This window comes from Hippopotamus amphibius, chromosome 5 (assembly GCF_030028045.1).
Source record: "Hippopotamus amphibius kiboko isolate mHipAmp2 chromosome 5, mHipAmp2.hap2, whole genome shotgun sequence".
Lineage (NCBI taxonomy): Eukaryota > Metazoa > Chordata > Mammalia > Artiodactyla > Hippopotamidae > Hippopotamus > Hippopotamus amphibius.
Genome location: NC_080190.1, coordinates 83,192,157 through 83,217,446, shown reverse-complemented (window position 1 = coordinate 83,217,446; position 25,290 = coordinate 83,192,157). Strand labels below are relative to the sequence as shown.

Genomic DNA, 25,290 nt, shown 5'->3' with positions numbered 1-25,290 from the left:
TCATTTTTATTTTATATTGGAGTGTAGTTGATTTACAGTGTTGTGTTAGTTTCAGGTGTACAGCAAAGTGAATCAGTTATACATATACATGTATCCACTCTTTTTCAGGTTATTTTTCCCATATAGGTTATTACAGAATATTGAGTAGGGTTCCCCGTGTTATACAGTAGGTCCTTGTTGATCACCTACTTTATATATAGTAGTATGCATATGTTAATCCCAAACTCCTAATTTATTCCTCCCCCCCCCATCCCGATGTTTCCCTTTTGGTGACCACAAGTGTGTTTCAAAGTCTGTGAGCCTGTTTCTGTTTTGTAAATAAGTTCATTTGTATCTTTTTTTTTTGGATTCCGCATATAAGTGATATAACATGATATTTGTCTTTCTCTGTCTGACTTATTTCACTTGGTATGATCATCTCTAGGTGCATCCACATTACTGCAAATGGCTTTATTTCATTCCTATCCTGTAAGCTCTTAGTGAAGGGATTTTTGCCATCTATTTCTTTGGTAAATCTCAGAGCATCTAAGAAAATGGAAGGATGAATGAACTAGCATATTTACAGATGCATAAGTCCTTGGATGGAAGATTTCAGGACTAATAAATTTTAAAAAGTGTTATCGGTAGATGTGGTCCAAGGACATATGAACAACAAAATGTTTTTGAATGAAAATTTATAGCAACAGAACAATATGATTGATTTGTAAACAGCCTTTGAATATATCAATAATAAAGGTAATGATAATGTTGGTATTTACTGAATCATTATATGCCTGCTCTAGTAAACAGTTTAGTTCATAAGATTACATAGTCTATTTCGGGACTTCCCTGGTGGTGCAGTGGTTAAGAATCTGCCTGCCAATGCAGGGGACACGGGTTCAATCCCTGGGCTGGGAAGATCCCACATGCTGCAGAGAAACTAAGCCTGTGCGCCACAACTACTGAGCCTGTGCTCTAGAGCCCGAGAGCCACAACTACTGAGCCCGCATGCTGCAACTACTGAAGTCTGCGTGCCTAGAGCCTGTGCTCCACAACAGGAGAAGCCACCACAATGAGAAGCCCGCGTATTGCAGCAAAGAGGAGCCCTTGTGTGCCCCAACTATAGAAAGCCCTCGTGCAGCAACGAAGACACAACATAGCAAAAAAAAAAAAAAAAAAAAAAAAAAGATTACATAGTCTACTTAGAAACTGAACTTTTTTTTTTTTTTAAAGCAGCATGTGGTTCGGGGAGATGAGGTATATTGGACTGGGCAGGGTGATCTTGCTATTTCTTAGAGATGGAGAGAAGCTTTTAGAGGATCTTGTCTAGAGCTTTTGAAGCTTTTAACAGGTGTGGTTTACTGTAGGGCAGGGCGCCATGGGGAGTGGAAAGCTGGGGCTGATGCTTGGGGCTCCTCCATCTCACGATCCCAGACAGCCACCCTAGTGGCCGCGTCATCTCTGATGGAGACTGACTTGGACCCAGTCTGACCCAGTTTCAAATGCTGGGGAGAGGGAATCAGATTGGCTCACTTGGAGCAGGTGTCCATCTCTTGGGCAGTCAATTGTCATCTGGCTCTGCAGTCATGAAGTACAGACAAGGTGTCTGGGCCTCGGCTCTGCTGGCAGGGGGACCGTCCCAGAGTCATGGTCTGGGTAGGTGCCTCAAAAGTCGCTATGACAGGGACTCCCCTGGAGGTCCAGTGGTTAAGACTCTGCACTTCCACTGCAGGGGGAGAGGGTTCGATCCCTGGTCGGGGAACTAAGATCCCACATGCCGAGCAGTGTAGCCAAAAGATTAAAAAAAAAAAAAAGTGGCTATGACACCGTGGAACCCTTTGTTCACATAAGATCTTACCCAAGAGCCAATTATAAAAGATGGATAAAAGCTGAGATGTTCAGGTAGAGGAGATGGTGGGCAAACTCCCATCAAACTGGCATCCCTCCCCTGGGACTGAGGAGTGGAGTTTTGAAAACCGTGACTCTAGCTCTATGCCCTGTTTTTACAGAAAAGTGAGGCTAGAGCATGAGGTCACCTCCCAGTGGTACACAGCAGCTTAGAGTCAGGGCTTGACAAGCATCAGGGCCCCCGACTCTTGGGGGAATGTTCTCACTGAGCCTTGCTCCACCAGCATCTCGGTTTCAGGTACCAAACACACAACTTCTGGGAAAGTCTTCTGTTTCAGTAAAATGCCTCTCTTTAGAAAGAAAACCACTTGTGGAGTTCTGAGGTACATTGATTTTGATTTTCAGAGTTAAAAAAAAAAGAGAGAGAGAATGCAACTACAGTTAAGGGAAATGCGAGAATACTTGTGTCCCTGGCTGGAAGTTTAGCTTGAGGGATGCTGGCCAGGCTTCCCCAGGTGTGCTCCCCTTGCCAAGTGTCGGCCAGCACCCTTTTGCCCTCAGCTCTCCTTTAAATGTAGACAGAGGTCTGGTGGCCCAGGCAGGCTTGCTCTGGTCACTGACCATTTCTCTGGTTGGAAATGTGCTTAGTGCCTCTTGTGGGACCATGACTTTTGTCCTATTGTCTCCCAGTGATGTCAGTGTGTGTGTGTAGAGGCTAAATGAAGCAGGAACCCGGTGAACTTGGTGGCCGGTATCCATTAGGGGGGATTAAGAGTATACTTGGGGAGCTATCTTCCCCATCTCCTTGCAGTCCATTCTAGGGAAAGGTGTTTGGCTACGCGGCTGAGAGGCGAGAGGTTGGCCCCGGCAAAGCGCTCAGCAGGGCGCCCTCTGCAAAGCCCCATCTCTCCTCTCTCCACGGGGTCAGCGCGGGCTGCCCGGAGGCTCTGCCCTGCACTTACTCACACAGCCACTTGATGGCACTGTTAGAACTGGAGAAAAGAGGCTGCTTCCCCTGAAACCGTTTTCCCTCGTTCTAATCCTCTCCAAACTGTCATTTCCACCCACCTCTTTCCAAACAGAACAGAACAGTCATTTCATAGGCTGTTCCCGCTGCTCTGCCCTACACCCCCAACCCCGTCCACCCCTGGCCGCCTGCAAAGATGAGTAGCCCCTCTGCCCTCTTTCCCGCCCTCAGGGTCCCATCCTTCCATCCTGTTTTCAGATCTTTATCATTCTGTGTTGTGGGGGCCTCTAGGGTTCCAGGCCATCTACGGAGGGAGAAAGGGCCATGACAAACTCCTAAGGACCTGGGGATCTAAAAGAGAAAGCAGAAGTGCCTGCAATCCTCCCGGCCGCATGACTTGTGTTCTAGAAGAAGAAACCCGTGTCTTGTGCGCAGAGGCTGCGTGGAGCGGGGTCACTGGGCGAAGGTGCTGGCGGGGGGCGGGGGAGGAATGTGCGGAGCGCAGGAAACGGGCTCCCGGGCTGCGGAATCTTGGCATCAGGTTGCGCTGCTTAAAGGATTTCTGTTCTTGGCTTCCCAGCTGCCTGTGTCAAAATCCCCCCGCGCCGGGTCAAGGGTGGGCGGGGGCGTGGTCCTGAGCGACCCTCGCCTTTACGCACTGGTTTTGGCCTCTGGTTCCCACTTCTTGCTGCCGCTTCCTCTTCCTGGGAGATGTGAGCAGCCTGAGCGGACCAGGGGCTGGAGACGAGACAGCCTAGCTGTCTCCTCCTGGTACCCCCGACCTCAGGTCCCCCAGGCTGCCCACCGCCGCCCCAGCCCGCCTTCCTCCAGAGGAAGGAAGAAAACGGCATCGCTTGGGAGGAATTTGCCGTGATTAAAGCATTTTCCCCTAACAATGACCAGGAAATACCGTCTTGACTGATATTGTGAAGGTGGGCTGCCCTCTTGGCAGTCATTTGAAGGCTTATTCAACCGCGCAGACGCCCATGAGACACAGTTCCCAAACTCAGCGCGGCTCACAGGGCACAGGCCGCGGAGGCGAGCTGGCCACACCCCTCCCCTTAGCCAACCCTGACCTTGAGCAGGGACCCGGGCCAGCGCGCCCAGCCTGGCTGCAGGTGGGAGGTCTCTCTGCTGACTCAGGCCCAGACTCAGGCAGGTGCCTGCCTTCACCCCCGTGAGTAATACCCGGCTTGTCATCGTCAGAGGGCCTTCCCAGGATTAACCAATTAGTCACCCCCAGGAAAGCCACAGAGCAGGTTACTATCATCCTTATTAAGGCCGTGGTGGGGGAGGGAGGCAATTGGAGGCCCCGCCCCGGGGGCCGGTGAGAGTCTGGATGTGGGTGCAGGCGGGCAGTGGCTCAGGGTGTCTCAGGGCGATGTCCCTCTACCGTCCAGGGGTGGCTGGAGCTTCTCACTGGGTAGCAGGGGGCCTCACCCACGAAGGGGTGAGGGGAGGGGTTTGGAGCGTCTCAGGCCAACACGAGTAAATGCAGACGGTTTGACCCAGGCTCAGCCACGCGGCACCACCATCTGCTCTGAACAATTCAGAAAGTGATGCCTGCGAGCCTCTACCTGCTCTTGCCCCTCGGAGCCGTCCAGATATTTGTGAAATGCGCCTCGGAACACTTTCCTTTTTGTGTCTGCGTGGGGATTTCGAATGACTAAAAATGGTAAAGCACAGGTCACTGAAGCACCTTGCAAATCAAAAGTGTGATGTGAAGGCCTGGAACAGCAGGGGCCCCACATCCCTTCAGGTCACGCCGTCCCGTGGGTTTGTCCTCGTTCAGGTGCATGATGCAGAAGGTGAGTTTTAGGAGGTTAGTCTGTGTCCTGGTGACAGGGTGAGCAGCTCAGCACCTTCTGGAAGCCAGACAGCAGAGCAGTCCTTTCGGTCAACCCTGTCTGTAGCTGCTTTTTATAAACTTGGCATAAATATGTGCTTGGGAATGCCAGGGCAGCGTATCTGGAAAATATTTTCTACCATTCGAAAACACACACACACACACACACACACACATGCTTGGAAAGGAAAAAAAAACACACAACAGAAATTGTGCATAATATAGAGTGGCTTCACTTGTGGTTTTTTTCCATTACTTCCTCAATTCATTTTTCTGCTGCCAGTTTTAGAAGGCCATAACTCACAGTTGTTGTTAAACTTTGTCAGTTAAAATGTAACTCTAAGAACAAGTCATATGATACATTGGAGCCAAGTGGCCTTTTGGAGAGCGTGGTGGCGGGACGGGACGCAGCCTACGCGAGCCCGTCCTGGCGTCTCAGGTCTTCTCCGCTGTGTGTTACGCATCCTTGCGCCCACGAGGCCGCAGAGTCACTTCCAAAGGGCCACCTATCACAGGAAAGGAGGCTTTTCAACATTTACTTTGTGTGACCTGGGCACAGAATGTGGTCTTGTGGAAGGGTGATTTGTTACCAGTTCCTCACTTTTCTTTCCCTTAGAAATGTCTGGATCCATTTTCTCATAAACTTCAACCCAGCAGAGTCAGGAATTTAGAGGCAAAGGAGAGGAACTGGCCGTTGGAGGCTGGGACTGTGCTCTCCCATCTCCTTGGAGGAGCTGCAGACCCAGGGGTGGTGACAGCCAGATGGCTGCCTCTGTGCCACACGGAGGTAGGCTGCGCTGGGGTTTGCCCGTCGGGCATCACCGCTGGGCTGGGGGCCTTCGAGGGCCGGGGCCCTGTGTTTTCCCAGAGGTCCTGATCTGAAGGCAAAGCCGGGGTGTAAACAGAGCTTACAGATGCTTGTGTGTAAAACCAGGGTAAAAGACAAAGCACTGAATCACCCTTCAGAGGTCCCTTGTCTCATGCCGTCCCCATCTTTTGCTTGTCCTTCTGTCCCTTTTTCTTTTCCTCAGTCTCACTGTTACAGAAGCCACCTTAGGCTCTTGGAGGAGAGCAGGGGAAGCCAGGGTGGGAAAGGGGGAAGGATTTCTTAGAGGCTAGGCCCCTGAATTGGGACCATTGCTCTGAAAACCAGATCATTGCTTCGGTCCATGAGCCCATCGGGGACTTCATGGGCAGGACTGACGGGTCTGATTCCAGGCTTGGCCCCTGACTTGCCAGGCTGCCTGCAGGATGAAGCGCAGCTCTCCTGGGTCCTGAGTGTCCATCCGTCACAAGGGTGCTGGCCCGCATCTGTTGCCCAGGGGCCCGCGTCCTGCCCGCGCTGCACAGAACCTTGATAGGAAGGGCAGAGCGGCCCCAGGCCCAGCAGCCAAGCCCCTCGGCCATGGAGGCGCAGTGTGGGGGGCCAGTCCACTGGTTTCAACGTGAACCTCGCTGTGTCACAGCTGAAACACTCGGAGTTGCCGCGTCTCTCTCTTGGGCCTTCTTTCCTCCTTTTGGGCAGGAGATTTTGGTTCATCCATTCTTTCCTTCATTCATTCATCTGACAAATACACGTGGTAGGGCGACTGTGCTCACGGCTCTGTGCTGGTCTCTGCACACGCGGGTGAAAAGTTGAGTCCCTGTCCTCATGGAGTTTTTATCCTAGTGGGGCGGATGGACAGACAGACACGGGCCAGCTCGCCCCACCGTGCCTTTTGCACATGATGCCAGCTACAGCCCTGAAGAAGGGGGACAGAGGCTGAGTCACCTGGGAAAGATGGCTTAGTCTGGGGCAGAGGGTGGGATGCCCTCGGATCTGCCATGTACCCTCCAGAGCCTTCCATGTGGAACGGCGCCACTGCTCATGGGGTAGAATCACATATGTGAAAAGCACCCTGACGAGTGCAGGCTGCTCCCGTAACTCTCTCCTGGGTCCCTAATTTATCAGTCCCTGGATCTGTTTTCCGCCTTCTCCTTCAGATAAACTGCTTGAATCCTCCAACCTTGCCTGGACAAACAGGGAGACCCCTTCCAAAAGCAGCTGGCCTTCACGACATTTCTGGGGACCTGCTCCCCCAGGTCCTTCCACGCCGCCTCGTTGCTGAATCCGGTTTCCCCCCCCCGGTGGCCTGTAAAGAGCACGGGTGGGGGCCAAGTTCCGCTCTGCACCCCACGTGTGCTGTGGCCCTGAGCTTGTTCTGCCCTCTGGCCGCAGCTTCTCAGCGCTCTGTCTACGGAGAAGTATTTGAAAGACTCAGGAAATGAACTCACATTTTTTTCCTCCCCCTCCCTTTTCCAAAACAGTGCGGCCTTCCTGGAAGAAAGCAAACAAAACACGTGTGACTATTTGAAAAATTATTGGAAAACCCGTTCTGAAGGCGATGGCTTTGAAAGGCTCCCTCGGGCGGATGTGTCACCTTGGGCTCCCTGTGCCCCTCACCCCGCGGTGCGTATGTGGGGAGGGGGCGGGGCAGCTGAGCGCCTCGGAGGAGGAGGAGATGATGGGCCGGATGAACACCGCCGCCTCCCCCAGCAGCCGTGTGCAGCTCACACACACAGACACGGAGGGGAGTGCGCACGTGTGTGAGGCCCGCGTCCAGCTGAAATTAGACAGGCCAGTGGTCTGACCCCCACCAAAGTGTGCACGGCGAATGCCAGGCGTGGGGGGGACTATTTTGGGTTTCTAGGCGTTTGTGATGTTGTTATAAATAACATCGTGGGCTGCACGGGGATTGAAGAGGAGCCTTTTCATTTCGGCCATCTGGGCAGAATGCTTTTCCTTTGGTGGGGAAAACACCTTTGCTGTGCTTCAGCTGGCACGTTGCCTCCCAACGAAGGTGACAGCGGATGCTGCATGGCCCTGTCTTTGCAGGAAGAGGAGGCTCAGCTCTCCCGGGGGGACAGGCCTTTCAACTGCTCAGGTGCCAACTTGAGGGGACCCCGGGGCCAGGAGAGCCACCTCGAGGTGTTCAGTGGTGTGGCTGGCTCGGCGTGGGCTTTCCATTGTCAGGCGGTGACAGCCATGCGTTGCAGACAGACACCCTTGGGAGACGTCTCTCTGCTTTCATAACACCAAAGGATTTTTTTTCTGACTCATCTTCAGAAGATCCCTCTCCCCGCCCCCCCACCGACGTTTGAAAATAAATATAATTAGTAACAGGCAGACATACTGTATATAGCCAGCCCTTCCTATCTGGGAGAGTTATAATTAAATGTACATGCTGTCTGTTGTTCTCTGTCTGCTAAGCGCCTCGCCACCCGCTTTAGGGGAGCGGCAGCCCCTGGGTGGAGGCTCAGGGAGAGAGACCTGGTGGGGCTGAGTCCAGCGTCCAGTCGGAAGTGAAGGCCACCCTGTTGGCTGAGTGGCAGGCGTGCCCACTGTCCGCTCGCACTGCCCACCCTTCGACCTTTCTCCATCATCAGCCTCAAGCTCCTCAGGAAATGCCTGGTCAGTGCTGGGGGCGATCCCCTCCCCGGTGGGGGGGGCGGTGCGCAGAGAGATGGTTGCCAAGTACGGTTGTCATGGCAACATGGTAGCCGCTGTGCCTGCAGCCGGTGAGGGGCACCTGAGTGCCTGCCTGCAGGTTGAGATCTGCCCTCTCCAGGCCAGGGGCCAAGACCAAGTTCCTCCAGTCCCAGCTACCGGCCTGCGAGGTTGGCACCGAGGCCGCGGCCCCATCCCACGTGGCCCGAGCAGGTTATCCCCAGGTGACCCTCGGCTCTCCTGCCTGACGACAGGGCAGGCTGGGCGCTCGGTGGCCACGGAGAGCTCATATTCTGCTGAAATCAGTGGGTCAGGCGGCCTCAGGAATGCATACACACCTCGTGGGCATATTGTGGGACCACAGCGTGGCCAGCAGGCTTGGTGACACAGGCCTGGTGACGGGGGGGGGGAGGGCGGCTGGGCGCCGCCTGTCCCTCGGGCGGGCAAGGCAGTGACCGGATGACGAGTTGGCATGGCCCTCCCTGGCCTGGCCCGAAGACAGCAGCGTCATCTGCGCCACAGGCACCTTTACCCAAGTTGCTTAGAGTGTTTTCCAAGCAAACAGTAGTTTCATAACACCCGTGAGAAGTAGGTGGGGTGATAAAGCCGTCTTTGTCCCAGCCGTAGAGTTGGGAAAACGGCCAGGCCTGCCTGGCCGGGCGGTAAGGCCAAGAAGGGGAGAAGCATGCCCTCCTTCCTGGGACTCCGGGGCTCGGGGGGCCTGGCACTTGGGCTGCAGCCCAACTCCTGGGGGGAGGGGGCAGCCCCTGAGAAAAGGCGGCCGGGGGTGGAGGAGGCTCAGGGATCCCCCTCAGCGCTGACTGGCCTCGGCGGGCACACCAGGAACTCGGTCACGGCCCTGCGGTCTGAGGTGTTGACACTGGCTGTTGGTGACCCCAGGAAGTGTCCGTGTGCTGTACCGAACCCAGTCTGCTCGAAGCTCCTGGAATCTCAGGGGTGGTGATTAGGTGCTTTCTGAGCAGCCCATGCTCACCCTGGAAGGGCTCAGGTGCCAGGGATACGGTGGTGAGTGAGGTGGACATGGCCCCTGGCTGATGGCGCTCGTGGGAGACATGATCAACACATCACAGGAAGAGAAAAATAAAATGCACAATGTAACAGAGGTGGGCTGGAGCGGAGGCTGGAGGGGAAGACTGACTTTAGATAGGGGAGCGGAGCAGACCAGAGCAGACCAGGAGATAATTCATACGATGGGGAGTAGCCAGACCTGGGATGAGCGTTCCAGAGGGAGGGGGTGCCGTGCAGAGGCCCCGATAGGAACCGGGAACGAAGGTGGCCTGTTCAAAGGTCAGGGAGAAGGATGCAAGAGATAACGTCGGGAGTAAGCAGGTCCTTGGCCATAGGGCCAGGCAAGGGGAGGCAGTGTGTGGCCCCGGAGTTCTTGGAGAGGCAGTACTGACATATGTTTCTGATGGACTGGACACGGGGCATGAAGGCAAGAGGAATTAAGGATGACTTCTGGGTGTTTGCTGAAGTTGGAGGATGGAGCTGTGGATTGAGATGGGGAGGACGTAGGAAGAGCACGCGGAGAGGGGAAACAAAGAGGATGGTCTTGGACGCGGGGCGTTTGGGATGCTGCCTTCTAGCTGGTTGCAAGTGGGGCTTGGGTATCAGCGTTTCTTAAACTCCCCCTCTGAGATCATGGAGAGGAAAGATGGAGGTTCTACTGCAGTTGGTTTTGGATTCACTGGAGCCGTCCAGGGCTCACATCCCGTATTTTTTTTCTTTTGGCCGCACCGCACAGCGTGTGACACCTTAGTTCCCTGACCAGGGATCGAACCTGTGGCCTCTGCCTGAAAGTGTAGACTCTTAACCATAGGACCGCCATGAGGTCCCTCACACCCCATATTTTTCAAGCAGGATCAGACTGCTACTTACTGAGCTGGGGGAGTTCCCTCCTACCACTGGGGAAGAAGACCAGCCAAGACATGTGTGTGTGATGTGGTGAACAGCCTTCTGCAGGCCCAGCCTGCTTGTTCCTTCCTGTCCAGCCCACCTCTGTTCACAGCCAGATGCTCGGTCCTTTGTCCCTGGGCATCGTAATTAGGCTGATGTTATTCCTGTGGGTGAGGAAGGGCCCGAGTCTTGCCTCTCTTTTGGCTGATAAAATGGAATGGTGAAAGTTTAGCAATTTCTTCTCAGAAGAGGCATTTAAACAGTGTGGAGGATTGCCATATATACATTACTGATACGGAAAAGAGTATCAAAGTGTACACTTTAAATAGATGCAGTTTATTGTATGTCAATGGTATCTCAATAAAGGTTCTTAAAAAAAAAAAAAAGAGTATGGACCCATGTGAACAGCAAGTAGTACCGACCAGAGAGGGGTCCGCTGGGCAGGGGGGGTGGATTCTTTGTGCCGCTTTGAAGCATGTAGCTTTGAAGAACTTGTTCCTCCTTCTCCCATAGTATAAATTACAAGATACAAAAAGGCTTGCTTCAGAGAAAACAGCCTAAGCCCCTGTTGGGCCCCCCAGTTGTATTTCATGGCAGGGTCAACTCACAGCCAGGAGTGCTATGGAAGTTCCAGTTCTGGGTCTGCAAGGAATTGTTTTGGAGCAAAGAATGTATTATGATATTTACATCTATGGGAACCTCCTGACATCTTATAAAGCTCTGCAATGTGGCATGGAGTTTATATTTTGGATTTTACCCTGGAAATTGACTTGCTGATATACTAAAAACATTGGAGTGGATTCAGGGCTATCCGTTCTCATATCCCAAGAACACCTTCGGTAAAACCTCAGAAGTTCATCCATTAGGATCAATTATTCAACCAGACAGAACGATGCTCACTGGTGTGGTGCATTCAAACTCACAAAGTGCTTTCATGGCCATTTTCTCGCTCCATTCTCTCCACAACTCACATGTGGGTACAGATGCAGCAGTTCAGAGAGGTTGAGCTATCTGTCTAAAGTCACACAGCAAAGCAAGATCTGGGACTCAGCCCCAGTCCTCCGGCCTCGACCTCCCTGAGGCCCTGCTGTCACACCTTTGGTGGCAGTGGGCCAGAGCGGTTCTGGCACCTGCACTGACTGTGTGACGGGGAGTTTGGTAAGCCCAGCCTGGGAGGTGTTTGCCATTCCCTGAGCTGGCACCTGGGAACTAGTTCTTCTTTCCAGAGGGCTGTGTTGCAATGTGACCAAGAAGGTTGAGACTGAAAGCCATTATTTCACCCATGTGAGTCAAGGTCACTCATCACCTCAGGAGAAGGGGAGCTTCCAGAAGGGAGGGTGTGAAGGCAGCCAGGCCCAGGATCCCAGAGCCCTGGGGACCCTGGCTGTACCTGAACCAATCCCTCTTCCAAGAAAGGGACCAAACACTAAGTGGGGGCTGCACCCACACGCTGGGGCAAGGGTGCCAGTTCATGGGCGCTGCCTGCCTGCCACCACGCGCTGAGGTCTTTCCGATCCTGTGACGGGCGTGACTGGAAGGTCACCTGGGGAATCCAGACCAACGGTGAGCCACCCTGAGTCCTTGCAGGGATGACCTCTCTTCCCAGTGGAGCGGGCCTTGCGTGGTTGCTTTCCTTTTGTGAGGAGTCCATAGCGTCCCTCCTCCACTGGCATCCATGCAAGCCCTGTGCCTCAGCGGTGGGTTGAGGGGACAGAGGCCTGGATACTGTTACTCATGCTCTGGGCAGTGGGAGCCTGTATTTTTCCTTTGGACGGGGGATCTTAGTTCCCCGACCAGGAATCGAACCCATGCCCCCTGCAGTGGATGCTCAGAGTCCTAACCCCTGGACCACCAGGGAAGTCCCAGATGCCTGTATTTGATGAGCTAGGACAGTGCCTGGGCTTTCCGGCTCACACTCGTGACCTGGGCCTCCATCATGGCTTCCCTTTGGGCTCTCCTGCTCAGGGACCAGGGCTGAAATGTCCTTGAAGGTCATCACTCAGGCTTTTAGCCTTCAGAGAGGCGCCCCTGATATTAACACCCACACCCCCGACAACCTTGGCGCTCCCCACGGCACTCATCACCACCAGAGACTGGTTTCTTTGTTTGCGTCCGACATGTCTTCTCACCAAAAGTTACGCTCCGTCAGGGGTGGGACTGTGCCTGCTCTGCCTCCCATCACACCCTCAACACCTGGCGGAGAGGCCAGCCCTGGGAACACACAATACCTATCCCCCAAATGAATGAATGAATGCAACCCAGTCACTGACATGGAGGTGGCACCATGGCGGGCAGGTTCATACCACCAGATGCCCAGCCAGTGCCCTTGAGGATGCTCTGGGCACCAGCATGGGGCAGACTGTGCACTCCTGGATCCCTGCAGGTCTCCCCCCGGGGCTGAGCGAGAGGCATCTCCCAAGGGCACCGTCATGCCCTGATGGATGAGTGGGTTGTGCGGAGGAATAAATAGGGACTGGCCAGAGGTCAGGGGCCATGCAGCCTCAGAAACTGCACGCGTCAATAGAATCGAGGAGTCCAGGAATGTGTTTTCATTGATGTAAACCTGCCACAATGGACCACGCCTGCTTCTCAGCCCAGGGACGTGGGAAAGAGAAAGACACGGCTTGTTGTGGTGGTGGTGGAGGAGCTGGGAGTAGTAGATGCATGCCCGTCCTCTGACTCAGAGCGGGTGCCCTGCCATTGCCTAAGGACCTTGGGGACGTGGGTCCACGGCTTCTTGTCCTTCCCTGTCAGTGCTCGGCAAATCACGTGTTCCAACAAGTACCTGCTTTGGGGATCCGCCTCTCTTTAGTCCAAACCTTTCCTTTGAACTCAAGATGTACAAAAAACTTTCCAAGAGGAAAATAATGGGATTGGGAAGAGGAGACTGTATCTCATTTGGACACACAAGTCCTCAGCTCTGTCCAGAGGGTTTCTGTCATATACTCCTCTTGTGCCTGCATCACACCCAGCCTTTGGGCTCCCAGCCTGGTGTGGCATCCGTGGTCTCCTCCTTCCTGGGAGGCAATCACATTTGCTGAGTCTTCCTTTTTTCCTCTCCCTGCCCCCAGTTATCCTGCTAAGAAGATGTGGAAATTGAACAGTGAGCTTTTGGAGCCGGAAGCCTGCCTGGAGACCCTGATTTGATCCCCCAAACTCTTGAGGCACAGAAAGCAGGACTCCTGAGAAGCATAGCCAGGGAGTGACTCACTGAAGGGCTTGGTTTCTCTCCAGGGGATTCACCTGGTGCCAGGGGACATGCTCTGCCCCCTCCCCTCGAGTTTGCTCTCTTTCCCAAGTGCTACTGGTGGGGAGGTGTGACCACCTCTTCTCAGGCAGTGGGAGGGGCTACCTTGCGCCACTCTGGACCACATCATTTATCTCTCACAGCGCCCCTCTGTGGCAGATGCTGTAATTGCCTTGCCGTTTGTCCTGCAATGTGACCCCAGGGTGGTGGGACCTGCGTCTGTATGCTCTGCAGAGGGGGGTATTTGATGGATGGGCCCCAAATATGGACACAACACCACTCCTGTTCACAGTGAGTGATGGTTTAAAAGCCTGTAGCCATGGTGATCCGCTTTGGATTCAACCTACATACCAAGGCTTTTTTGTAAGTCTCCCCTTGGTCAAATGAGCAGTTTGATGCCTTGGTTCTTTAAAATACTGGAAACGTTTATTTCTTCTCGCCTCTTGTTTTTTCAAGCTTGAAGTTTCTCTGCACATCAAAGTCTTCAAAATGCCCTCAAACTTGTCTCCAAAGGCATTTTCACTTGGCTCTGTGTGAGGGGAGTTGCTTCTCCTTTGGGAGGTTGAAGCTCTCCTCTTGAGCGAGTTTGGTGGTTTTTGGAAGAACAGATACCAAGATAGAGAGCCTTTTTCTTAGATGAGCAGAAATTTGCATTATGTTTTCATAGATTTTGATAATCCTAAGTAGGGGTAGCTGAAGTCTATGTGGTGTTCAATGTGCAGTGGTTTTATCTGCTGGAACCTATTATTTTTATGGTTTTAAAAAAATCTTAGTAAAATAATTCAGTTTTGCCAGATTCAAGAGGACTTTTTTCCACAGGACATTTGGTGTATCATGAATGCACGTGCACACCCTATGGAGAGATAGGACCATATCACACTTAGAATTAGTTTATCTTTCTAAAGATTCTCTTACCTGGTCACATCAAAGTGTAACAATTATCTAGATAACTTTTTCATCAAGCCCATTTTTTATAAAGGAGAACAATATATAGTTCTTGATTTCTTGTCCCCCTTTATTTCAACTTACCAAGTGATGTCTGCCCTCATGCATCTGTCTCTTGTTCTCTCCAGGAACTGGGAACAAGCTGCCCTTTCCTATTCCCGGCCGCCTGTCTACATGTCTGCCTGCATCTTGGCCCCAAGGCCACCCCTCACTCCCTCCGGCTCTCTCGTGTCCTAGGGAAGTCAATTCTGTGACCCTGCAGGACTTTGATTTTCCTTCTCTTCACCGTTCGCTGCACACACTCAGGACTGGTCTACACTCTCGTCTTCACTTTCTCATGACTTCTCTACCAGCCCATGGAAAACACGCTTGCTGAGGTCACTCGTCTGCACTCTCTTCCACACTCACATTTCCAAGTGCACAAGGGGCACCTTGACCGGAGGGTCCCACGGACGTCTCAAATCCAAGATGGCCAGGAATGAACGCACCATCCTCCTCTCTAAGTCTGCGTACCTCCCGGTATTTCCCACGTCAGCTGGGGATGCTACAACTCAACCAGGTTCGAGAGACAGGACACCTAGGTGTCATACTCGACTCCACCTCCCCTCCCCTATTCTAGTCTGTTGGTTGAGGTTACTCTCTAACCCTTGTCTCCTGAGTCAGTCCTCCCTTCAGCAGCTCGGCGGCCCCACCTGGGCCCCCATCTCTCTTGCCTGGACTATGGCAATAGTTGATCTATTAGTCTCTTTGCTTCTCCTTTGAAACTCTCTCCGGACTGAGTAGAGCAGGGGTCCCCAACCTTTTTGGCACCGGAGACCGGTTTTGTGGAAGACAATTTTTCTATAGGGTGGGGGGCGGAGGGGGAAGGTTCAGGCGGCAATGTGAGCGATGGGGAGCCGTGGGAGCATCAGAGGAAGCTTTTCTCACTCGCCTGCCTGTCGCTCACCTCCTGCTGGGCGGTCCGGTTCCTAACAGGCTGCTCCGCCCGGGGGTTGGGGCCCCCGGAGTAGAGTAACCAGTGACAGTGGGAATCTGACCATGCACTCCTGTTTTTTTTTTCCCCCATTATCATTTATTACAGGATATTGAATACAGTTCCCTGTAGTTTTACAGTAGGACCTTGTTGTTTATCCATCCTATATGTAACCGTTTGCATCTGCTAATCCCAAACTCCCAATCCATCCCTCTCCCACACCCGCTTCTCCTTGTCAACCACAAGTCTGTTCTCTATGTCTGTGAGTCTGTTTCTGTTTTGTAAATAAGTTCATTTGTGTCATATTTTAGATTCCACATATAAGTGATATCATATGATATTTGTCTTTCTCTGACTTACTTCACTTAGTATGATCATCTCTAGGTCCATCCATATTGCTGCAAATGGCATTATTTCATCCTTTTTTATGGCTGTGTAACAGTCCATTGTATATATGCACCACATCTTCTTTATCCATTCCTCTGCGTGCACTCTTGTTGAAATGCTTCCATGACTGCCGATTAGTTGTGGGTCACATCCAAGCTCTTCGCCTGGCATGTAAAGCTGGTACCATGACCTGGACCCTGTTTATATTCCTGGCCTCATTTCCTGTCACTCTGGGATCTGGAAAGCACTGAGAAACTTGTATTCTCCATCATCTGCATGCTGATCATGCCCATGGCCTTGATAAGTATGGTTCCCTTTGCCAGGAATAACTCCCAATTTCTCAACCGCCTGGCAAACTCCTATTCATCCTGCAAAATCCTCACTCGGTGTCATCCCAGCTTCCTCCAAAGACAGCTTCCTCCCTAAGGCAGAAAAAATCACCCTCCTCTGAACTGCTCAGAGACCTCTCTCATTTTCCCTGAGACTCTATGGTCATGATTTGCTTTCCTGCTGCTCTCATCTCTAGGACTGTAAGTACCCTGAGGGCAGGAACTGGTTTGGAACCTCTAGCAGGTAGAGTCTCAAAAATGTTTCAAACTGAGACCTCAAATATTCTAGGAAAGTACAAAGAAAAATCCTTGGCCCTGGTCCTTAGGCCTCTTTATGGCTAATAATGTTCAAAGAGAAACACCTGGCAGCATCCCAGGAGACATTACAGAGCTCTTCTCCCCCCTTTCTGGGGTGTTTGACTGCTCTCACATTTCCTTTTTTGGTCAGAAGACCTGAGCTTGATTTGGCTTTGTCACTTTCTGCCTCTGAACCTCTCTGAGCTTCAGTGTGCTGCTGGAGACAAGGATGCAATAGGATAACACAGTGGAGAGCGTTCTGTGAACCTGGGGGTGGGGGGGCGGAGTGCTGCCGAGTTTTCTTCCTGCTGTCAGCACCTGGGCCCACACCTCAGCTGCAAGCACGAGGGTGATGTGTGCTCCTGGCCTGTGCACAGGGCTGTTTATAAAGGCCGATGTGGCTTCAGCTGGCGGTGCGTAAGGACATTAGCAGCTGTGTTTCTTTACGGGGGTGATGGCTGAGGAAGGTAATAGTGCTGTTTTGGGTCGTCTAAGGTTGGACAGTGTGGTGGAGCCACTAAGTGGAGGTCGTGGAGTGGGCTCTGTTTTGACTCAATGCATTTGTTAGCAACTCCTGGGTGAGAGTGGACGGTGGGGGTTAGGTGGGAGTGGCTGGTGGGAATTTGGTGGGAGTAGGTGGGAAAGGGGGTTGGGGGTTGGGTGAGGGTGGGTGGGGTCCCTGCAGAGCAGGCAGGTGTCCCTTCCATGCTGCTCCGGGTGCAGGTGGCCATCACACACACGAGGACGCCCAGTCACTGGTCGTGGCCCGAGCCCACCTGGAGACAGCCTGGCGCCCAGGTGTGCAGCTCAGATTGCACCTGGGCAGCATGTGAAGGACATGCCCATCCGTGAGGGGACTTGGGCCCAGCTCTTGGCCTCCATGGTACCTGCTGGGGGGCTGGTCCTGAGTGACACCTGGATGGGCCTGATCTTGGGAGCCAGTGTGTGTAACTCCTGGCATTAGCTAACCAGGTCAGCCATTGCAGACACTTCCTGGGTCCTCCACTTCCCCCGCCCCAGGAAGATCCCTAGAAACTAGTCATACAAGATGCCGTGTGTTTCGTGCCAAACGCCTCGGCAGATACTTGCCTCCTTCTGCACGTTCAGGAGACCACAGGCAGCGGCCACCTCCTGCCCACTGTCCTCACCTAGTGGGGTTTCTCCGGTGCCACAGCCTTCCTCCATGACTGGCGCTCTCTCTACGAGCCAGACTTTGCTTTCCTGCCCATCCCTGCCCACCTTCACCCACTCACTCCTGCCCCAGGGCTACTGAGCCACTAAGCCAGCCACCCTGCTCAGCCCAGGTATAGAAACAGGACGGGCTCAGTCCTACCCTCCAGAGCTTGTGAGAACCAAGCGCAGGGAGTGCCCAGCGCTCTGAGATCAAATCCTGGGGCCCTGAGCACGGTTATCAGTGCCTTCTGGGGAGAAAATACAGCAGCATCCATAAATATGAAATACTTATTATACTGATGAACATACTTAGCACCATCGAGAATCTCCCAGGACAGGTGCTATCGAGACGTGACACTCTTGGTGCCCTTGTTATAATCATATCGTCTAATGACAGTCCACATATCCGAATGCAAGCATAATAATATCAGGTTTTTTTTGTTAAAACGTGGCTCAGTGAAAGATTTTTGTAGATGAGCTGTGCGTGCAAGCGGAACTTTCTTTGGAAACCCTATTTGGGCAGCCGCCACAGGAATCCTGGGATAAAGGGGAAAGGCAGAATGGGAACCTGTGCCAGGTGGGTCTCTCACAATGCACCTCACCTGGGTAAACACATATTTGCATATTAATGTAAGGATTACAGACGCTTCCTTTTCTCAGAACTTGTCGGTGCCCTGTTGCACACACAGGAGGACAAACAGCCAGTGAGCTTTCAAATTCCCTGCAACATGAGAGCAGAGGACTCAGGCCTCAGAGCCCCAGAATCCAGGTGTATAGAGTGATTTCTTTATGCTTTCCCTGAACACAAGTGATTCTGTTTGGTAAATGGCCCTGCCTTCAGAAGTGGGCCTGACCTGTACCAGCCAGCCAAATTTTGAAATTCCATTGGGAGCCAGTCATTATAAAAAGCCTGGAACTTGGAGAGGGAGAAAGGTGGCTTTCATGGTTATTGATGAGCTCACTAGGTATGGATGGAACTTTTCAAACAGGCCAAATGAAATACCAGGCCCTGAGCTTGGGGCCTCCTGCTGTTGCTGCCACGAGGAGCAGGTGGGAAGGCTCCAGGAGTATCAGATGTGTCAAACATAAGTGAGCAGGTAACTGGATCGCCGCAGGGGCCCCCGAGGTGGCAGGGGCACCGTGTGTGATTCCTGGAGGGAAGCGGCGTCTTGGGGGCAAAGCCCCATCCCTCTCACCTGTAAGCAGTGGGGCTCACAGGTTAACCCAAGCCTGTTCCTGCAGGACTGACATTGGCTGGTTCCAGTCAATGGAAGTTGGTGCACATCAGTGCTATTTCCTCTGCAGCAGTAATTAACCCACAGGAACCTTGCAGGAGCAAGTAGTTTCAGGAGAATAGTGCAGAGATGTTGGAGGAAGATTAGCATTTTTCAGCTCTCACAGTGATTTGTGCTGCATTTCAGTGTGTGTGCGCGGTTCCAACTCATTACCATTAAAAAAACCTCATAAATTAAATTGTTAGGCAGGGAAAATCGACTTTGTTTAGACAGAGGGCCTGGGATGCTGATCTGCTTTGACGGACTTTGGGAGGCTTGGTCCCCGCCTGGGTGTCCTCAGTTTCCTGATCTGTCGGGGGAGAGCTCTGGCCTCACTGACCTCTAGAATCTGTCCAGCCCCGGGACCTACAATCCTATCCATGTTAGTGAATCAGGGGCCTGTGTGGAGCCTGAGGAAGCAGCTAGCCCCTCTGGATGACCCGTGCTCTTCATTTCCAGTCGCTTGGAGAACAGCACTGCGTCCCCAGGCCCTTTGTCCACAAGCAGCTGCCCCATGGTATGATTATTTTGGGGGGATTGTAGAGTCCAGGGAACTGATTACTTGCAGAGAGTGCACCCTCTGTTTTGCTCATTTTGTTATTTATTTATTTTTAAATTTTGGCTGCGTTGGGGTCTTCGTTGCTGCGTGCAGGCTTTCTCTAGTTGCGGAGAGCAGGGGCTACTCTTCCGTGGGATGCTAGGGCTCCTCATTGCGGTGGCTTCTCTTGTTGTGGAGCACGGGCTCTAGGTGAGTGGGCTTCAGTAGTTGCAGCGTGTGGGTTCAGTAGTTGTGGCGCACGGGCTTAGTTGCTCCACAGCATGAGGGATCTTCCCGAACCAGGGGATCGAAAGCGTGTCTCCTGCATTGGCAGGCGGATTCTTAACCCCTGCGCCACCAGGGAAGCCCTGTTTTGGTCATTTTGATCCCAGCATTTAGCACAAGGTACTCAAGACCCAAGAACCATTTGTGGAAAGAGGGAGGGAAAAACAGAGGGAAGAAAACTTCCCCAGAAATCCTATTGCCCTTAGCTCAAGTCTGTAGCTTACACTTATTTTTCCATCAAGCATTTAGATACATTTTTAATTGGTCCTTAACACTTCTCAAGAATGTCAATGAGAGGGACGTCCCTGGTGGTGCAGTGGTTAAGAGTCCACCTGCCAATGCAGGGGACACGGGTTCGATCCCTGTTCTGGGAAGATCCCACATGCCGCGGAGCCACTGAGCCCATGCGCCACAACTACTGAGCCTATGCTCTAGAGCCCGAGAGCCACAACTACTGAGCCCATAGGCTGCAACTACTGAAGCCTGCGCACCTAGAGCCTGTGCTCCACAACAAGAGAAACCCCACAATGAGAAGCCCGTGCACCGCAACGAAGAGTAAACTAGAGAAAGCAACTTGCAGCAACTAGAGAAAGCCCTCGCACAGCAACGAAGACCCAATGCAGCCAATAAATAAATTTAATTTAAAAAAAAGAATATCAATGAGAGAAATGAAGTTTGTTGTCTGCATTTCGTTGATCAGGCCATGCAGGCACAGAACAGAAAGGGCTGGTCTCCCGTGGGAGTGGTGTCTGGATGAGAGCTGGGTTTACCCACTGCCCTTCCCTTCCTGGAGGGTGTGCTTGGAAGGGGTCAGTTAGGCCAGTCCTGAGGGCCCAGAGTCCCTGCTCAGGCTTCTAGAAATCTAGCATTGACTCTGGTTTCCAGAATGATGAGTTTGCATCTCCCTTTGAGGGTCTTCTGGATGTGAGTGTGATGACCGTATCAAGGTGCCTGAAACACAAAGACAGATGCAACGCATACTTGTTATCTTTTAGCTACTTTGAAGTTGTTTCATAGGAAAAGAGTATGAAGTTATTTCATTTGCATTTAAGGCTATGTTTCACCATAGAATGAAAGGCTGGCTTCCCTTTACAGGGATTTCAAGTCATAGAGGTCAGCTAGTTCTATCGACTGCGTGTCCCCTAAAATTCATATATTGAAACCTAACCCCCTAATGCGAGGGTGTTAGGAGGTGGGACCTTTGGGAGGTGATAGGTCAAGAGGGTGGAGCCCTCATGAATGATAGTGGTGCCCTTGTAAGAGACCCCAGAAGCTCCCTCACCCCTTCTGCCCTGTGAGAACACCGTGAGAAGGTGCTGTCTGTGAACCAAGGAGCGGGCCCTCGCCAGACGCTCAACCTTCTGGTGCCTTGATTTTGGACTTCCAGCCTCTAGTACTGTGAAAAATAAATGTTTGCTGTTGATAAACCACAGAGTTTATGGTTCTTCTGTTACAGCAGCATGAATGGACTAAGACACAACCCTAGCAACCTGATACAGTATTTCCAAGGGACGTAGATTTAAACAAATTCTCACAGAGACTTTTAATGTGCGTGCGTGTGTGTGTGTGTGTGTGTGTGTGTGTCAAATAAGTGTGTGGCAGTGGCATCTCTGTGTTTTAAGTGAAGACATCCTTTGTCATCCTCTAAGCAGTCTGAGGAAGGAATCAGATAAAGAACTTCAAGCTCCTGGTTCTGTTTCTTGCCTCAGAATGCTTGAAGGCCTTCCTAGCTGTTCTGTGTTCGGGTCTGGCTTTCAGGCCTAAACATGGAGGGCGAGGAGGGTGGCTGGAGCGAGTCCTGGGTTTCTCTGAGCCTCTCAAAACACATTCTGAGTGCCTAACAAACCATCTCTGTACTACCTGTAGCAGTAGCCATGCTGCTGAAGAACAGTGGTAAAGCATGAAATCAGAAGGAGGATTCCGAATTCAAAATTACACTCTATCTCCCCACCAGCATATACAATTAATTCATATTTGACAAGAAAGCCAAGAACACCCAATGGAGAAAGGATAGTCTCTTCAACAATGATGTTGAGAAAACTGGATAAGCATGTGGAAAAATGAAATTTGACTCCAATCTTATACCACTCATAAAAATTAACTAGAAATGGATCCGAAAGACTTAAATGTAAGACCTGATGCTATAAAACTCCTAGAAGAAAACATAGAAGAAGCTCTTTGAACTTGGCATTGGCAATGATTTTTTGGATGTGACACCAAAACACAAAAAACAAAAGCAAAAATCAACAAGTGGGACTACATCAAACTTAAAAGCATCTGCCCAGCAAAAGCAAAAATCAACAAAATGAAAAGACAACATATAGATTTGCAACATTTGCAAACCATGTACCTGATAAGAGGTTAATATCCAAAATAACAAAAACTCCCAAACAATTCGATTAAAAATGGGCAGAGGAACTAAATAGACATTTTTCCAAGAAGACATCCAAATGGCCAATGGGTACCCAAAAAGATGCTCAACATCACTAATCATAGGGGAAATGCAAATCAAAACCACAACGAGCTATCACCTCACACTGTTAGAATGGCTTTCATCAAGAAGACAAGAGATAAGTGCTGGCGAGGATATGGAGAAAAGGGAACCCCTTGTGCGTTGTTGGTGGGGATGTAAATTGCTTTAGCCACAATGGAAAACAACACAGAAGTTCCTCAAAAAAATTAAAAAATAGAACTACTACATGACCCAGCAAATTCATTTCTGCATATATACCCAAGGGAAATGAAATGAAAACAGGATATTGAAGAGAGATGTGCACTCCTGTAGGTACTGCAGCATTCTTCACTATAGCTAAGATATGGAAACAACCTAAGTGTCTGCCGACAGATGAATGGTTGAGAAGATGTGGTGTATATATACACAATGGAATATTATTCAGCCATGAGGAAGAATGACATCCTGCCATTTGGGACAACATGGATGGTCCTTGGGGACATTAGGCTGAGTCAGAGAGAAACAAATACTATGTATCACTTATATGTGGAATCTAAAAAAGCCAAACACATGCAAATGGAGAGTAAAACGATGGTTTCCAGGGGTTGGGGTGTGGGGAACTGGGAGAGTTATTTAAGGATACAGACTTGCAACTAGTAGATACATGAGTTCTGAAGGTCTAATGCACATCATAGTGAGTATAGACAGCAATATCGTATTACATCTATCAAACTTGGTAAGAGACGAGACTGTCTCACCACGAAAAGAAATGATAATTATGGGACATCAGAGAGGTGCAACTATCAGTACAATGGCAATCATGTTACAACGTATAAATGTCTCAAATCAACATGTTGCACACCTTCTGCATCATTTAAAAAAATTTGCATATAAGCCATGTCATATGACATTTGTCTTTGTCCGATTTATTTCATTTAGGATGATAATCTCCAAGTCCATCCATGTTGCTACAAATGGCATTAAAAATGATACAAATGAACTTATTTACAAAACAGAAACAGACCCACAGACTCAGAGAATCAATTTATGGCTACCAGTGGGGAAGGGTGGGGAGAGGGATAGATTGGGAGTTTGGGACTGACACCTACACACTGCTATATTTCAAATAGATAACAGAGACTTCCCTCGTGGTCCAGTGGTTAAGACTGGGAGCTTCCACTGTAGGGGGTGTGGGTTCTACCTCTGGTTGGGGGAACGAAGATCCCACATGCTGCATGCTGCGGCCAAAAAATTAAAAACAAACAAACCAACAAGGACCTACTTTTAAAAACAATAACAACAACAAACAAACAAACCCCCCCCCCACATTGTACACTTTAAACTTACAGTGTTATATGTCGAATGTTACAAACAGACAAATGGAGGGTTCTGCACACTTCACTTCCAGCCTTAAGAAGCCAGGGTCTCATCCTCTCCTTGAACTGTGATCCTGATGGTGCACCAGGAGCTCAGCTCCCTGGCTGTTCCCCAACCCCCAGAGACATCGCCTGCCATGGTGGGCTTCACATATTGCCCAGCCCCAGCCTTCTGGGACCCTCTGTAGACAGGTCTTGACTTGGTGACAGGAGCAGTAGGAATGCATTCATTCTAAGGTGGAAGAATTTCATTGAACACACAACAAATGTTTGCTCTATGTCTGCCCGGTGCTAGATACCATGTAATAATGCTTGTACGTCTATTCTATTTCATCCTCTTGACAGTCCTGTGAAATTGGAGTTCCTGTTGCCGTTTACGAGGTGAGGAAACTGAGGCTCAGAGGGCCAAAGGACCTACTGGAGATGGGCTGAGATGGCTCCAGAATATCCACCCTTTGATGTCAAGGGTAGTAGGTATAGATGACCTAAAGTTACTGCCACGTTCAGGCCCTTGAAAGGGTGATCTGCTTCCCTTTCCTTTGAAATCTGCATTGTGGACTGTGTCCCTGTGTTCTCGAGGGTGGAGTCTGCTGCTCTGAGAGGAGTTGGGAGGGTCTGACCCCACTGGAGCCTGGAGTGGGTTCCAGGGAGAGCTGCCAGTTTTATCAAATAAAAATGCAAGATGCTCAGTTACATTTGAGTTGAATTTCAGATAAACCGAATATTTTTTTAGCCTAAGTATGTCCCATGCAACATTTAGGATATATTTATGCAAAAAAAAAAGTATTCTTTGTTTATCTAAAATTCAGATGTGACTGGGGGTCCTGTAACTAGGTAATCCTAGTTCCAGGTGAAGCTTGTAGCTCATCTAATGCTGAAGGAGGCCTCCATCCGCAGAGGCTGGGACCAGATTCAGCGGTGCTCTTAGCTTTGCTGGTTCTCCAAAGCTCTTTCTGAAATCAGCCTCACCATCCACAGCTGAAGGTTCAAATGGGCAACTTGGGCAGATTCTAACCAGCCAGGTTTTGTTTGGCTGGCGTGATGTTAATAAAAATAATTCAGTCAATTTTTAAAAGTCAGGAGCTCTCGCATACAAATCTAAATTTCCAACAATCTTAAAAAAAATCAGATCAGCCACGCTGAGCCATGAAGACCACGTGGCAGCTGTCATCTGCACCTAAGCGCCAGCACCTCTCTTGGGCAGGGCATGCACTTGCCAGTCTGTCCCGTCCTCATGGTTCCCTGTGGTTACATCCATCCCACTTACTCATCACGCCTACCTGTCCAGCCCCTGCAGGCATTGAGTTTTTGACGCCTATATGCCCAAAAGTCTCCTTCTTGCAATGACAGCAAAAATACCAAGTTTTCAATGCACTGGCTCCACCCATTTCTCCCATTTTACTGCATCTCCTTCCCTGAACCCTTCCTTGATCGACTGATGCTCACGCACTACTTGCCAGTTACCTCCTCTCCCCACGGCTCATGCTGTCCCTTCCCCCAAGAAAGGCCAGCCTGACCCCCGAAGGCCAACCCATGGGCATGGCTTCCTTCAAGATGGTGCCAGGAAGCCCTTCCACATCCCGAAAGCCCTCTGACACACATTCAGAATCACATTGTCATTTGGCTGGATTTCTTCTTTTTTTTCATTATGGTTTATTACAGGATATTGAACATACTTCCCTGTGCTCTACAGTAGGACCTTGTTGTTTACCCATCCTATAGATAATAGATTGTATCTGCTAACCCCAAACTCCCAATCCATCCCTCCCCCACCCCCGGCCCCCTTGGCAACCGCAATTCTGATTTCTATGTCTGTGAGTCTGTTTCTGTTTTGTAGATAAGTTCACTTGTGTCCTATTTTAGATTCCACATATAAGCGATATCGTATAGTATTTGTCTTTCTCTGTCTGACTTACTTTACTTAGTATGATCATCTCTAGGTCCATCCGTGTTGCTGCAAATGGCATTAT

At 50.8% G+C, this 25,290-nt stretch overlaps 1 long non-coding RNA gene across 3 annotated transcripts; it reads left to right on the top strand.

Annotated features, from left to right (window-relative positions):
- The first annotated feature begins 2,926 nt into the window (after nucleotides 1–2,926).
- LOC130854351 (uncharacterized) lies at nucleotides 2,927–24,732 on the top strand. Of its 3 annotated transcripts, XR_009053992.1 has the most exons (5): nucleotides 2,927–3,260; nucleotides 5,257–5,427; nucleotides 6,948–8,091; nucleotides 23,666–23,701; nucleotides 24,130–24,732. It is a non-coding gene; the product is annotated as an uncharacterized LOC130854351 (long non-coding RNA). The 3 variants fall into 3 exon arrangements; XR_009053990.1 differs by having other exon boundaries at nucleotides 23,666–24,732; XR_009053991.1 differs by lacking the exon at nucleotides 2,927–3,260 and adding an exon at nucleotides 4,033–4,602 and having other exon boundaries at nucleotides 23,666–24,732.
- The last annotated feature ends 558 nt before the right edge of the window (nucleotides 24,733–25,290 follow it).